Source organism: Maylandia zebra, linkage group LG23 (assembly GCF_041146795.1).
Source record: "Maylandia zebra isolate NMK-2024a linkage group LG23, Mzebra_GT3a, whole genome shotgun sequence".
Lineage (NCBI taxonomy): Eukaryota > Metazoa > Chordata > Actinopteri > Cichliformes > Cichlidae > Maylandia > Maylandia zebra.
The window spans coordinates 345,391-358,589 of record NC_135188.1 but is presented as its reverse complement, the minus strand read 5'-3'; positions in this window follow the sequence as shown (position 1 = coordinate 358,589).

Here is a 13,199-nt window from a genome sequence, read left to right as displayed (position 1 = left end):
CATATCTACCCAGAATTTGTCGTCACAGGTTCCATTCTTCAGGCCTTTTGTTTTTGCCCCTGGGAGTGAAGCTCCAAGTCTGATTGTTTAATGTTGTCTTCCAATGCTGGCGAAACTGGCTGCACATTCACTTTGCCAGTGACTGCTCATCATGCGACCATATATGGTGGGGTAGACTGAAGTACTAGGCATGTGTGAACAGACATAACAGTCTTTGTCTTCTATTGTGTTGTACAGGTATCGGTACCAGGCATTATTCATCCATGGGTGAAGGTGATCTTGGGTCATTTCGGTCAGATGGGAATTGTCATGGGTCCACCTCTTGAGACGGGGAATAGTTGGTGCTGTTCTGGGGGCTCTTCCAGGTATCAGCCAGAAGAGCATCATCACTAAGATGACGGCCATCAGACAGATCAGGCGACACATGAGCCGTTTCCGTTGAAGGTGACAAGCACTTAAGCACAACAGCTTTGGGGCTGGTGCTAGTGACTCTTCTTCTCCTGTATTCATCGGGCTGATTTCGTGTATTTCAGGCGTCCCTGGTGTTGTCATTGGTTCTTCTCTTTGGTGGGATGGGTCACTCTTTATTATGTGTTTGTTCTTCAGGGCGACCAGGCACACCCGGGCTCCAAGTGAGTAGACCACTGGCGAGAAGGTAAAAGGCGGGGTATACGCAATCGGCCCTTTCCTTCACCAGGGATCACTTGAGAGTCGGGGGAACCGGCGTCTTATTGTGGTGCAAACACTCTCTTCACGTGACTTTGATGGATCCACGAAGGTTTTTCAGCGATTTTGCAAGCTGTTGGTGTAGTAAGCAGCACCTGATGGGGGCCCTCCCACCGTGGAGAACTCCAATTTTTTCGCTGGGGGACTTTAATCAGAATCCAATCACCGGGGTTCAACCTGCAAGAGACTGGAGATGGATCACACGGCAGCTGATTGTTCAAAATCACTTCTTTATTCTCAAACAGTTTTGTCATCCATTCTGCCATTGTTGTTTCGGCAATAGATTTATTAATTGGCTCACTAGTTATGGGGAGAGGGAATGGTCTACCATGTATGATTTCAAATGGTGTTAGACCACCTGCTCCCTGAGTTATTCTCATCCATAGCTTAACTAAGCTTAGACATTCAGGCCATGGTTTTTTAGTTTCCTCCATACATTTCCTCAATCTCTGTTTAATTGTGCCGTTAGTTCTCTCGACTAATCCTGCACTTTGTGGATGATAAGAACAGTGATGTTTTATGCTGAAACCTAAAGCTTCAGAAACTTTACTTATTTCTTCATTTACAAAATGTGTACCATTATCTGATCTTATCAGAGACGGAATGCCATATGTTGGAATGAAATGGTTGCACAAACATTTTGCTACTGAGATTGCATCTGCTTTTTTCACTGGGTATATTTCTGGCCACTTGGAAAATACATCTATTATCACAAGTGCATACTTGGAGGATTAAGATTCATTTAGTTCTATGAAATCCATGTGGATAGTGTGAAATGGGTGTGGCGGTATAGGAAACCGGCCTCGCTTTGGTCGTAGATTGCCCTGAGCATTGTGTTTTTGGCAAATCCGGAATGTTCAGAGTTCCGGAATGCACCAAGGTTCCAGAATGTTCGGAATTCCGGAATGTACCAAGGTTCCGGAATGTTCGGAATTCCGGAATGAACCAAGGTTCTGGAATGTTCAGAGTTCCGGAATGCACCAAGGTTCCGGAATGTTCAGAATTCCGGAATGCACCAAGGTTCCGGAATGCAACAAGGTTCCGGAATGTTCGGAATTCCGGAATGTTCAGAGTTCCGGAATGCACCAATGTTCCGGAATGTTCGGAATTCCGGAATGTTCAGAGTTCCGGAATGCACCAAGGTTCCGGAATGTTCGGAATTCTGGAATGTTCTGGAATGAACCAAGGTTCTGGAATGTTCAGAGTTCCGGAATGCATCAAGGTTCCGGAATGTTCAGAGTTCCGGAATGTTTGGAGTTCCGGAATACACCAAGGATCCGGAATGTTCGGAATGTTCAGAGTTCCGGAATGCACCAAGGTTCCGGAATGTTCGGAATTCCGGAATGTACCAAGGTTCCGGAATGTTCGGAATTCTGGAATGAACCAAGGTTCTGGAATGTTCAGAGTTCCGGAATTCATCAAGGTTCCGGAATTTTCGGAATTCCGGAATGTTCAGAGTTCCGGAATGCACCAAGGTTCCGGAATGCACCAAGGTTCCGGAATGTTCAGAATTCCGGAATGCACCAAGGTTCCGGAATGTTCAGAGTTCCGGAATGCACCAAGGTTCCGGAATGTTCAGAATTCCGGAATGTTCAGAGTTCCGGAATGTTCAGAGTTCCGGAATGCATCAAGGTTCCGGAATGTTCAGAGTTCCGGAATGTACCAAGGTTCCGGAATGTTCAGAGTTCCAAAATGCACCAAGGTTTCGGAATGTTCGGAATTCCGGAATGTTCAGAGTTCCGGAATGTTCAGAGTTCCGGAATGCACCAAGGTTCCGGAATGTTCGGAATTCCGGAATGTACCAAGGTTCCGGAATGTTCAGAGTTCCGGAATGCACCAAGGTTCCGGAATGTTCAGAATTCCGGAATGTTCAGAGTTCCGGAATGTTCAGAGTTCCGGAATGCACCAAGGTTCCGGAATGTTCGGAATTCCGGAATGTTCAGAGTTCCGGATTGCACCAAGGTTCCGGAATTCAGAGTTCCGGAATGCACCAAGGTTCCGGAATGCACAAAGGTTCCGGAATTCAGAGTTCCGGAATGCAGCAAGGTTCCGGAATTTTCAGAATTCCGGAATGTTCAGAGTTCCGGAATGTTCAGAGTTCCGGAATGCACCAAGGTTCCGGAATGTTCAGAGTTCCGGAATGCACCAAGGTTCCGGAATGTTCGGAATTCCGGAATGTTCAGAGTTCCGGAATGCACCAAGGTTCCGGAATGCACAAAGGTTCCGGAATGTTCAGAGTTCCGGAATGTTCAGAGTTCCAGAATGCACCAAGGTTTCGGAATGTTCGGAATTCCGGAATGTTCAGAGTTCCGGAATGTTCAGAGTTCCGGAATGCACCAAGGTTCCGGAATGTTCGGAATTCCGGAATGTACCAAGGTTCCGGAATGTTCAGAGTTCCGGAATGCACCAAGGTTCCGGAATGTTCAGAATTCCGGAATGTTCAGAGTTCCGGAATGTTCAGAGTTCCGGAATGCACCAAGGTTCCGGAATGTTCGGAATTCCGGAATGTTCAGAGTTCCGGATTGCACCAAGGTTCCGGAATGCACAAAGGTTCCGGAATTCAGAGTTCCGGAATGCACCAAGGTTCCGGAATGTTCGGAATTCCGGAATGTTCAGAGTTCCGGAATGCACCAAGGTTCCGGAATGTTTGGAATTCCGGAATGTTCAGAATTCCGGAATGCACCAAAGTTCCGGAATGTTCGGAATTCCGGAATGTTCGGAATTCCGGAATTTTCAGAGTTCCGGAATGCACCAAGGTTCCGGAATGCACAAAGGTTCCGGAATGCACCAAGGTTCCGGAATGTTCGGAATTCCGGAATGCACCAAGGTTCCGGAATGCACCAAGGTTCCGGAATGTTCGGAATTCCGGAATGTTCAGAGTTCCGGAATACACCAAGGATCCGGAATGTTCAGAATTCCGGAATGCACCAAGGTTCCGGAATGTTCAGAATGTTCAGAGTTCCGGAATGTTCAGAGTTCCGGAATGCACCAAGGTTCCGGAATGTTCGGAATTCTGGAATGTCCAGAGTTCCGGAATGTTCAGAGTTCCGGAATGCACCAAGGTTCCGGAATGTTCGGAATTCCGGAATGCACCAAGGTTCCGGAATGTTCGGAATTCCGGAATGAACCAAGGTTCTGGAATGTTCAGAGTTCCGGAATGCATCAAGGTTCCGGAATGTTCAAAGTTCCGGAATGTTTGGAGTTCCGGAATGCACCAAGGTTCCGGAATTTTCGGAATTCCGGAATGTTCAGAGTTCCGGAATGCACCAAGGTTCCGGAATGCACAAAGGTTCCGGAATGTTCAGAGTTCCGGAATGTTCAGAGTTCCGGAATGCACCAAGGTTCCGGAATGTTAAGAGTTCCGGAATGCACCAAGGTTCCGGAATGTTCGGAATTCCGGAATGCACCAAGGTTCCGGAATGCACCAAGGTTCCGGAATGTTCGGAATTCCGGAATGTTCAGAGTTCCGGAATACACCAAGGATGCGGAATGTTCGGAATTCCGGAATGCACCAAGGTTCCGGAATGTTCGGAATGTTCAGAGTTCCGGAATGTTCAGAGTTCCGGAATGCACCAAGGTTCCGGAATGTTCAAAGTTCCGGAATGTTTGGAGTTCCGGAATGCACCAAGGTTCCGGAATTTTCGGAATTCCGGAATGTTCAGAGTTCCGGAATGCACCAAGGTTCCGGAATGCACAAAGGTTCCGGAATGTTCAGAGTTCCGGAATGTTCAGAGTTCCGGAATGCACCAAGGTTCCGGAATGTTAAGAGTTCCGGAATGCACCAAGGTTCCGGAATGTTCGGAATTCCGGAATGCACCAAGGTTCCGGAATGCACCAAGGTTCCGGAATGTTCGGAATTCCGGAATGTTCAGAGTTCCGGAATGTTCAGAGTTCCGGAATGCACCAAGGTTCCGGAATGTTCGGAATTCCGGAATGTACCAAGGTTCCGGAATGTTCAGAGTTCCGGAATGCACCAAGGTTCCGGAATGTTCAGAATTCCGGAATGTTCAGAGTTCCGGAATGTTCAGAGTTCCGGAATGCACCAAGGTTCCGGAATGTTCGGAATTCCGGAATGTTCAGAGTTCCGGATTGCACCAAGGTTCCGGAATGCACAAAGGTTCCGGAATTCAGAGTTCCGGAATGCACCAAGGTTCCGGAATGTTCGGAATTCCGGAATGTTCAGAGTTCCGGAATGCACCAAGGTTCCGGAATGTTTGGAATTCCGGAATGTTCAGAATTCCGGAATGCACCAAAGTTCCGGAATGTTCGGAATTCCGGAATGTTCGGAATTCCGGAATTTTCAGAGTTCCGGAATGCACCAAGGTTCCGGAATGCACAAAGGTTCCGGAATGCACCAAGGTTCCGGAATGTTCGGAATTCCGGAATGCACCAAGGTTCCGGAATGCACCAAGGTTCCGGAATGTTCGGAATTCCGGAATGTTCAGAGTTCCGGAATACACCAAGGATCCGGAATGTTCAGAATTCCGGAATGCACCAAGGTTCCGGAATGTTCAGAATGTTCAGAGTTCCGGAATGTTCAGAGTTCCGGAATGCACCAAGGTTCCGGAATGTTCGGAATTCTGGAATGTCCAGAGTTCCGGAATGTTCAGAGTTCCGGAATGCACCAAGGTTCCGGAATGTTCGGAATTCCGGAATGCACCAAGGTTCCGGAATGTTCGGAATTCCGGAATGAACCAAGGTTCTGGAATGTTCAGAGTTCCGGAATGCATCAAGGTTCCGGAATGTTCAAAGTTCCGGAATGTTTGGAGTTCCGGAATGCACCAAGGTTCCGGAATTTTCGGAATTCCGGAATGTTCAGAGTTCCGGAATGCACCAAGGTTCCGGAATGCACAAAGGTTCCGGAATGTTCAGAGTTCCGGAATGTTCAGAGTTCCGGAATGCACCAAGGTTCCGGAATGTTAAGAGTTCCGGAATGCACCAAGGTTCCGGAATGTTCGGAATTCCGGAATGCACCAAGGTTCCGGAATGCACCAAGGTTCCGGAATGTTCGGAATTCCGGAATGTTCAGAGTTCCGGAATACACCAAGGATGCGGAATGTTCGGAATTCCGGAATGCACCAAGGTTCCGGAATGTTCGGAATGTTCAGAGTTCCGGAATGTTCAGAGTTCCGGAATGCACCAAGGTTCCGGAATGTTCAAAGTTCCGGAATGTTTGGAGTTCCGGAATGCACCAAGGTTCCGGAATTTTCGGAATTCCGGAATGTTCAGAGTTCCGGAATGCACCAAGGTTCCGGAATGCACAAAGGTTCCGGAATGTTCAGAGTTCCGGAATGTTCAGAGTTCCGGAATGCACCAAGGTTCCGGAATGTTAAGAGTTCCGGAATGCACCAAGGTTCCGGAATGTTCGGAATTCCGGAATGCACCAAGGTTCCGGAATGCACCAAGGTTCCGGAATGTTCGGAATTCCGGAATGTTCAGAGTTCCGGAATACACCAAGGATGCGGAATGTTCGGAATTCCGGAATGCACCAAGGTTCCGGAATGTTCGGAATGTTCAGAGTTCCGGAATGTTCAGAGTTCCGGAATGCACCAAGGTTCCGGAATGTTCGGAATTCTGGAATGTCCAGAGTTCCGGAATGTTCAGAGTTCCGGAATGCACCAAGGTTCCGGAATGTTCGGAATTCCGGAATGTACCAAGGTTCCGGAATGTTCGGAATTCTGGAATGAACCAAGGTTCTGGAATGTTCAGAGTTCCGGAATGCACCAAGGTTCCGGAATGCACAAAGGTTCCGGAATGTTCAGAGTTCCGGAATGTTCAGAGTTCCGGAATGCACCAAGGTTCCGGAATGTTAAGAGTTCCGGAATGCACCAAGGTTCCGGAATGTTCGGAATGTTCAGAGTTCCGGAATGTTCAGAGTTCCGGAATACACCAAGGATCCGGAATGTTCGGAATTCCGGAATGCACCAAGGTTCCGAAATGTTCGGAATGTTCAGAGTTCCGGAATGTTCAGAGTTCCGGAATGCACCAAGGTTCCGGAATGTTTTGAATTCTGGAATGTCCAGAGTTCCGGAATGTTCAGAGTTCCGGAATGCACCAAGGTTCCGGAATGTTCGGAATTCCGGAATGTACCAAGGTTCCGGAATGTTCGGAATTCCGGAATGAACCAAGGTTCTGGAATGTTCAGAGTTCCGGAATGCACCAAGGTTCCGGAATGTTCGGAATTCCGGAATGTTCAGAGTTCCGGAATGCACCAATGTTCCGGAATGTTCGGAATTCCGGAATGTTCAGAGTTCCGGAATGCACCAAGGTTCCGGAATGTTCGGAATTCCGGAATGTTCTGGAATGAACCAAGGTTCTGGAATGTTCAGAGTTCCGGAATGCATCAAGGTTCCGGAATGTTCAGAGTTCCGGAATGTTTGGAGTTCCGGAATACACCAAGGATCCGGAATGTTCGGAATGTTCAGAGTTCCGGAATGCACCAAGGTTCCGGAATGTTCGGAATTCCGGAATGTACCAAGGTTCCGGAATGTTCGGAATTCTGGAATGAACCAAGGTTCTGGAATGTTCAGAGTTCCGGAATGCATCAAGGTTCCGGAATGTTCAGAGTTCCGGAATGTTTGGAGTTCCGGAATGCACCAAGGTTCCGGAATTTTCGGAATTCCGGAATGTTCAGAGTTCCGGAATGCACCAAGGTTCCGGAATGCACCAAGGTTCCGGAATGTTCAGAATTCCGGAATGCACCAAGGTTCCGGAATGTTCAGAGTTCCGGAATGCACCAAGGTTCCGGAATGTTCAGAATTCCGGAATGTTCAGAGTTCCGGAATGTTCAGAGTTCCGGAATGCATCAAGGTTCCGGAATGTTCAGAGTTCCGGAATGTACCAAGGTTCCGGAATGTTCAGAGTTCCAGAATGCACCAAGGTTTCGGAATGTTCGGAATTCCGGAATGTACCAAGGTTCCGGAATGTTCAGAGTTCCGGAATGCACCAAGGTTCCGGAATGTTCAGAATTCCGGAATGTTCAGAGTTCCGGAATGTTCAGAGTTCCGGATTGCACCAAGGTTCCGGAATTCAGAGTTCCGGAATGCACCAAGGTTCCGGAATGCACAAAGGTTCCGGAATGCAGCAAGGTTCCGGAATTTTCAGAATTCCGGAATGTTCAGAGTTCCGGAATGTTCAGAGTTCCGGAATGCACCAAGGTTCCGGAATGTTCAGAGTTCCGGAATGCACCAAGGTTCCGGAATGTTCGGAATTCCGGAATGTTCAGAGTTCCGGAATGCACCAAGGTTCCGGAATGCACAAAGGTTCCGGAATGTTCAGAGTTCCGGAATGTTCAGAGTTCCAGAATGCACCAAGGTTTCGGAATGTTCGGAATTCCGGAATGTTCAGAGTTCCGGAATGCACCAAGGTTCCGGAATGTTCGGAATTCCGGAATGTACCAAGGTTCCGGAATGTTCAGAGTTCCGGAATGCACCAAGGTTCCGGAATGTTCAGAATTCCGGAATGTTCAGAGTTCCGGAATGTTCAGAGTTCCGGAATGCACCAAGGTTCCGGAATGTTCGGAATTCCGGAATGTTCAGAGTTCCGGATTGCACCAAGGTTCCGGAATGCACAAAGGTTCCGGAATTCAGAGTTCCGGAATGCACCAAGGTTCCGGAATGTTCGGAATTCCGGAATGTTCAGAGTTCCGGAATGCACCAAGGTTCCGGAATGTTTGGAATTCCGGAATGTTCGGAATTCCGGAATGCACCAAAGTTCCGGAATGTTCGGAATTCCGGAATGTTCGGAATTCCGGAATTTTCAGAGTTCCGGAATGCACCAAGGTTCCGGAATGCACAAAGGTTCCGGAATGCACCAAGGTTCCGGAATGTTCGGAATTCCGGAATGCACCAAGGTTCCGGAATGCACCAAGGTTCCGGAATGTTCGGAATTCCGGAATGTTCAGAGTTCCGGAATACACCAAGGATCCGGAATGTTCAGAATTCCGGAATGCACCAAGGTTCCGGAATGTTCGGAATGTTCAGAGTTCCGGAATGTTCAGAGTTCCGGAATGCACCAAGGTTCCGGAATGTTCGGAATTCTGGAATGTCCAGAGTTCCGGAATGTTCAGAGTTCCGGAATGCACCAAGGTTCCGGAATGTTCGGAATTCCGGAATGTACCAAGGTTCCGGAATGTTCGGAATTCTGGAATGAACCAAGGTTCTGGAATGTTCAGAGTTCCGGAATGCATCAAGGTTCCGGAATGTTCAGAGTTCCGGAATGTTTGGAGTTCCGGAATACACCAAGGATCCGGAATGTTCGGAATGTTCAGAGTTCCGGAATGCACCAAGGTTCCGGAATGTTCGGAATTCCGGAATGTACCAAGGTTCCGGAATGTTCGGAATTCTGGAATGAACCAAGGTTCTGGAATGTTCAGAGTTCCGGAATGCATCAAGGTTCCGGAATGTTCAGAATTCCGGAATGTTCAGAGTTCCGGAATGCACCAAGGTTCCGGAATTTTCGGAATTCCGGAATGTTCAGAGTTCCGGAATGCACCAAGGTTCCGGAATGCACCAAGGTTCCGGAATGTTCAGAATTCCGGAATGCACCAAGGTTCCGGAATGTTCAGAGTTCCGGAATGCACCAAGGTTCCGGAATGTTCAGAATTCCGGAATGTTCAGAGTTCCGGAATGTTCAGAGTTCCGGAATGCATCAAGGTTCCGGAATGTTCAGAGTTCCGGAATGTACCAAGGTTCCGGAATGTTCAGAGTTCCAGAATGCACCAAGGTTTCGGAATGTTCGGAATTCCGGAATGTTCAGAGTTCCGGAATGTTCAGAGTTCCGGAATGCACCAAGGTTCCGGAATGTTCGGAATTCCGGAATGTACCAAGGTTCCGGAATGTTCAGAGTTCCGGAATGCACCAAGGTTCCGGAATGCACCAAGGTTCCGGAATGTTCAGAGTTCCGGAATGCACCAAGGTTCCGGAATTCAGAGTTCCGGAATGCACCAAGGTTGCGGAATTTTCGGAAATCCGGAATGTTCAGAGTTCCGGAATGCACCAAGGTTCCGGAATGTTCGGAATTCCGGAATGTTCAGAGTTCCGGAATGCACCAAGGTTCCGGAATGTTCAGAGTTCCGGAATGTTCAGAGTTCCGGAATGCACCAAGGTTCCGGAGTGTTAAGAGTTCCGGAATGTTCAGAGTTCCGGAATGCACCAAGGTTCCGGAATGTTTGGAATTCCGGAATGTTCAGATTTCCGGAATGCACCAAGGTTCCGGAATTTTCAGTGTTCCGGAATGTTCAGAGTTCCGGAATCCACCAAGGTTCCAGAATGTTAAGAGTTCCGGAATCCACCAAGGTTCCGGAATGTTCAGAATTCCGGAATGCACCAAGGTTCCGGAATGTTCAGAGTTCCGGAATGCACCAAGTTTCCGGAATGTTCAGAGTTCCGGAATGCACCAAGGTTCCGGAATGTTCGGAATTCCGGAATGCACCAAGGTTCCGGAATGTTCGGAATTCCGGAATGCACCAAGGTTCCGGAATGTTAAGAGTTCCGGAATCCACCAAGGTTCCGGAATGTTCGGAGTTCAGGAATGCACCAAGGTTCCGGAATGTTCGGAATTCCGGAATGTTCAGAGTTCCGGAATGCACCAAGGTTCCGGAATGTTCGGAATTCCGGAATGTTACAAGGTTCCGAAATGTTCAGAGTTCCGGAATGCACCAAGGTTCCGGAATGTTCGGAATTCCGGAATGTTCAGAGTTCCGGAATGCACCAAGGTTCCGGAATGTTCGGAATTCCGGAATGTTCAGAGTTCCGGAATTCACCAAGGTTCCGGAATGTTCAGAGTTCCGGAATGCACCAAGGTTCCGTAATGTTCAGAGTTCCGGAATGCACCAAGGTTCCGGAATGTTCAGAGTTTCAGAATGTTCAGAGTTCCGGAATGCACCAAGGTTCCGGAATGTTCGGAATTCCGGAATGTACTAAGGTTCCGGAATGCACCAAGGTTCCGGAATGTTTGGAATTCCGGAATGTTCAGAGTTCCGGAATGCACCAAGGTTCCGGAATGCACCAAGGTTCCGGAATGTTCGGAGTTCCGGAATGTTCAGAGTTCCGGAATGCACCAAGGTTCCGGAATGCACCAAGGTTCCGGAATGTTTGGAATTCCGGAATGTTCAGATTTCCGAAATGCACCAAGGTTCCGGAATGTTCAGAGTTCCGGAATGTTCAGAGTTCCGGAATCCACCAAGGTTCCGGAATGTTCAGAATTCCGGAATGCACAAAGGTTCCGGAATGTTCAGAGTTCCGGAATACACCAAGGTTCCGGAATGTTCGGAATTCCGGGATGTACCAAGGTTCCGGAATGTTCAGAGTTCCGGAATGCACCAAGGTTCAGGAATGTTCGGAATTCCGGAATGTTCAGAGTTCCGGAATGCACCAAGGTTCCGGAATGTTCGGAGTTCCGGAATGCACCAAGGTTCCGGAATGTTCGGAATTCCGGAATGTTCAGAGTTCCGGAATACACCAAGGTTCCGGAATGTTCAGAGTTCCGGAATACACCAAGGTTCCGGAATGTTCGGAATTCCGGGATGTACCAAGGTCCGGAATGTTCAGAGTTCCGGAATGCACCAAGGTTCCGGAATGTTTGGAATTCCAGAATGTTCAGAGTTCCGGAATGCACCAAGGTTCTGGAATGTTCGGAATTCCGGAATGTTCAGAGTTCCGGAATGCACCAAGGTTCCGGAATGTTCGGAATTCCGGAATGTTCAGAGTTCCGGAATGCACCAAGGTTCCGGAATGTTCGGAATTCCGGAATGTTCAGAGTTCCGGAATGCACCAAGGTTCCGGAATGTTCGGAGTTCCGGAATGCACCAAGGTTCCGGAATGTTCGGAATTCCGGAATGTTCAGAGTTCCGGAATACACCAAGGTTCCGGAATGTTCAGAGTTCCGGAATACACCAAGGTTCCGGAATGTTCGGAATTCCGGGATGTACCAAGGTCCGGAATGTTCAGAGTTCCGGAATGCACCAAGGTTCCGGAATGTTTGGAATTCCAGAATGTTCAGAGTTCCGGAATGCACCAAGGTTCTGGAATGTTCGGAATTCCGGAATGTTCAGAGTTCCGGAATGCACCAAGGTTCCGGAATGTTCGGAATTCCGGAATGTTCAGAGTTCCGGAATGCACCAAGGTTCCGGAATGTTCGGAGTTCCGGAATGCACCAAGGTTCCGGAATGTTCGGAATTCCGGAATGTTCAGAGTTCCGGAATGCACCAAGGTTCTGGAATGCACCAAGGTTCTGGAATGTTTGGAATTCCGGAATGTTCAGAATTCCGTTATGCACCAAGGTTCCGGAATGTTCGGAATTCCGTAATGTTCAGAGCATCCAGGTATTCCTCATCATGTCGCCATGGACTTTTTTTTCCTTCAAGGTTTATCATAGTAATGATGATTCTTTCTAGTAACAATGGCATAAATATCTCAAAACATCTCTTGATGTCACTGACTTTGGTCAGAGCAAACCTTGTGATTCCAGGGGTCATTTGGATGACATTTGCAGCAGCTGCCCTGCCATGTACATCATGAGGTACTGAGCTCCAAAAGATCTTACCATTTTTGGACTTGAATGTTTCAGCAGGAGTAGCTTCAGCACCAGCGACCTCCACCTCTGATCAGATGTGTCTGTGTCTTCTGGATGATAGTCCACATTGTCTTCCTCCTTAGGAACCTGCCAATCTGAATCGCTATGCTGCTTTGGTTCCTCTCCTTCATTTTCACCAAAAATATGATCCAGAACTTAGCTCACTGTGAATCTTCTTCCCATTTTTTGTATGCTGCAAATTGTAAATGTGCACTCTGGAAGTCAAATGGCCACTCAAATAGTGAATTCACCTCACATGCCCGTGTTTATTTTGTTTTGTTTTTTTGCAGGTATACTGCAAAGAACATGCAAAATAAGAATCCCCTAAAGCTCATATGATTAGGAGAGGCGCTTGCTGTAAGTGTTTTAGCTGACAGTGCACTTATGATTTCAGTTTTGGCTTTAATTATTGCTTTATACTCATAATATTATACCTGGGTCGAAACCGACCCTAACAACACAAAGGTCATAATTTCAACTAGAAAGTGCATTTTCTGAAGAAACTGCAGTGTGAATGCTTGAATCTGAATGTATGCACTGAAATGAATTAATTACTGAATTTAAGTTAAAAATCTTGAATGAGATAAAAAAAAAACCCGAATTTAACCTGAAAACAAAAGTGCTGAACTGCTAAAAGCTGAAGGTTACACAGAAGAAGAAGTTGGAAAAAAGCTGAAAATGTTTTAATTGTAAATTAGAAAAACCTAAGAAATGAGAAAAGAACATTTAGAGTCAGAAAACATCTGAAAGAATATTAAAAGGTCATATTCTTTGAATCACTGAATAACTAAAATGTGATCCCTCCACTTGGACCCACACAGTTTAAAAAGTTTACATCTCTGAGCTTTGAAAGACAAGATGTTGGAAAAAGAACAACGATGGCGACGTTTTGAGGGTAA